Source organism: Acomys minous (genome assembly GCF_964271855.1).
Source record: "Acomys minous genome assembly, chromosome: 4".
Classification (NCBI taxonomy): Eukaryota; Metazoa; Chordata; class Mammalia; order Rodentia; family Muridae; genus Acomys; species Acomys minous.
Genome location: NC_140486.1, coordinates 127,478,077 through 127,481,106, shown reverse-complemented (window position 1 = coordinate 127,481,106; position 3,030 = coordinate 127,478,077). Strand labels below are relative to the sequence as shown.

The window sequence follows — 3,030 nt, the reverse complement described above, 5'->3', positions numbered from 1 at the left end:
TGGACTCACTTTGTAGACCAGGCTGGCCTCGAACTCACAGCGATCTGCCAGCCTCTGTCTCCCAAGTGCTGGGATTAAAGGCGTGCACGTAGCCTCCCCAGCTGACTCTTAATCAGAGTCTTTCACAGGTTTTGTGATGGACATTACAAACATGTGACGACTGTTTGGCCTCCAAGTAGTTTCCCCACAAATGAATGTTTCCCTGTTGACTGGATGTGATCACTGTTTGGGGAAGATTGTCCTGTCTACGGCAGCACAGGAGGAGTAGGTAGTGGGGCTGAGTGACGCCTCAGTACACAGTTACACCCAGTCCTCCCACTGCCGACGTGTTCAAGGCACTGCCGCTGAAGATTCACCCTTAGCTTCGATCCTGATTGCTAAGGTCATTTCTGAAAACAGAGCATCTAGATTTGATCTAAGGTTCACTGTGTGAGCATCTGCACCTTGCCATGTCTCCCAGGAAAGATGGCTATGGCTAAGAAGGCTGGTTTAGCAAAGGCAAATCTGAAGTCCCGCAGCCAGAGTGTTTACGATGGGGAGTCCGGTTCCAGAGACTTGTATCTAAAAATCTGATACCACAGAATTAAAAACAACAATGACAACAACAAAAAAAACCCAAACAAACAAACAAACAAAAGCAAGAAAAAAACTCACAGTGGGTTGGAGAGATGGCTCAGAGGTTAAGAGCACTGACTGCTACTCCAGAGGTCCTGAGTTCAATTCTCAGCAACCACATGGTGGCTCAACCATCTATAATGTGATCTGATCTGATGTTCTCTTCTGCCCTGCAGTTGTATGTGTAAGGAGAACATTACATACATAATAATAAATAAATAAATCTTTTTTTAAAAAAAGAAAAAAGAAAAAACTCACTACAGACCCATTGGGATGGTTGTGGTTTAAAAATGTAACAACCACCCCCCCACCCCCACCCCCGCCCCCAGACCTTAGCGTAACTGACATCATAATGGAGACACCATTCTGACCTTAAAAGCCAACACATAGGTCCCAACACCTGCTGAAATGGAAACAAAGACCTAGCCCACAGTTCCAGAAAAGTCCCTGCATGTACTAACCTTGCAGTTCTACCTCTTGCTCACTGAAGAGTGAGACCGTGATGATATGGCTTCTCTTCGTAAGAGACAAAGGGCTGCAAGGCTTGGGGCTGCGTGATTCGGGCAAGGTCCCCGTGCAGCTGCCAGCCTTTCTTTTCAGCTTTAAGGTTGTCCCTGTGGTGGTCTCTGGTGGTTTCACCTCCCAACAAACACATGTTGGCGAGGACGTGGGCAAAGCAGGATCCTCATACACTGATGGGGAAGTTAAAATGGCCCTATCACCATGGAAAACAGTATGACAAGTCTTTAAATTTTTAAATGTGGGCTGGTAAGAAGGCTCATCAGGCAGAGGTGCTTGCACGCAGGTCCAATAGCGTAAGATTGATTTCCAGATTCCACAAAAGTGACAGGAGAGGACTGAAAACTGTCTTCTGACCTCCACACATGTGCCGCACTCGGACAGACAAAAATAAAGATATTAAATGTAAAATTACTATGTGATCTGGCTATATCCAAGGTAGTTAAAAACAGGGTCTTAAATGGTGTTCTTGTCCTTGCCAATGGGAGGAGAAACTCATATCTACTAACGGATAATATAAGACCCATGTGTGCCTACCATGTGACATAGCAACACGATATTATCACCTACAAAGCTGATGCTTGAGACCTGCACAATCAAGACACACACACACACACATACACACAAATCCCATACCTTATTCACAGCTAGGTTATATATACCTGGAAAAAATGGAGTATGTGCATATCATATTGTTCAGCTTCAAAAGGCATAGGAAACTCTGGTGCATGCTGCAACATAGCTCTGACATTGCAGCAAGTGAGCTAGCCTGTCTAACAGGGGCATATGCTACACAATTCCCCTCAGATGAGGAAGCTATAGTAGTCAGACTCACAAGGCATGGGTAGCATGTTCATTGCCAGGGGCTGGGGCAAGTGGGGATTTAATGGTATTTAATGGTAAAGAATTTCTATTTGGAACGATGTAAAATGCTCCTGACCTGGATAGGGGTGATGCCTGCACAGCAGTATGAGGAAACTTAGTCCATGAATTCTACACTTGCGAGTCCTTAAGATGCTCACTTTTGTATGTCATGCATAATTTACCACAAAGGAATCCCGGTCATTGAGATTGCTCAGTGGGTAGATGCACATGTGCAGGCTTGACACCCTGAGCTTGATCCCTGGATCCCACAGGGAGCAGGAGAGAACCGTTTCCTGACTTGTCCTCTGACCTCTTTAACTCTTTTCTCTATATACAAACACAAAACACTTCTCCCACGATATATTACTTTGTTACATGGTCATGAAACAGGCAGGGTTGACAGACTGAAAAGCCAGTACACTGGCACAGGCATCTGGTGAAGACCAGGTACTTTCAAGCCATATGAGAAATGCAGGCAGATAAGTTGAAGTTTTCTGGGCCACATTCTAGGAGTCCAAAATCCCCAACACTTCAGCTCCTCTGCCCAGATTTCTCCTTTATGATACACTTTAGAAACGGAGATGACGAGATGTGGGCCAGCAAACGTGTGTGTGTGTGTGTGTGTGTGTGTGTGTGTGTGTGTGTGCATTTACCTGCCTAATGGTAAAAGCACACGGATGATTTATGCATGAGATTCCAGCACAACTAAAACGTTAAGCCACTTTAGTTCGTCAAAGGGCTCCAGACGCCTACCTCTTCCTGTGGTCGCTGTGTATTGACTTTCCACCTCACGTGTGCTCCAGAAATGATCTCATTATCTAAGCTCCCGACCACCAAAACAATCTCCTACTGAACAGAGGAAAAATGGTTCAGTGGAAACAAAATGCGTCCTACTTTTCATGCATCAAATATCTGTGGAGAATTGGCAGGGTGCATACTTCTGTAAGCGCAGCCTCGGGAGGTGGTGCGCCAGGAAGATCGGCATTTCCAAGTGACCCTCCACTACAAAGCAATTTGAGGCCAGCCTGGCCT

At 45.6% G+C, this 3,030-nt stretch overlaps 1 long non-coding RNA gene across 1 annotated transcript; it reads right to left on the bottom strand.

The window, feature by feature from the left end:
- Window positions 1-665: 665 nt before the first annotated feature.
- Window positions 666-2,778, bottom strand: LOC311595825. The gene is made up of 3 exons (XR_014778580.1): window positions 2,752-2,778; window positions 1,077-1,509; window positions 666-785 (listed from the first exon to the last, which is right to left on the bottom strand). It is a non-coding gene; the product is annotated as an uncharacterized lncRNA (long non-coding RNA).
- Window positions 2,779-3,030: the final 252 nt, after the last annotated feature.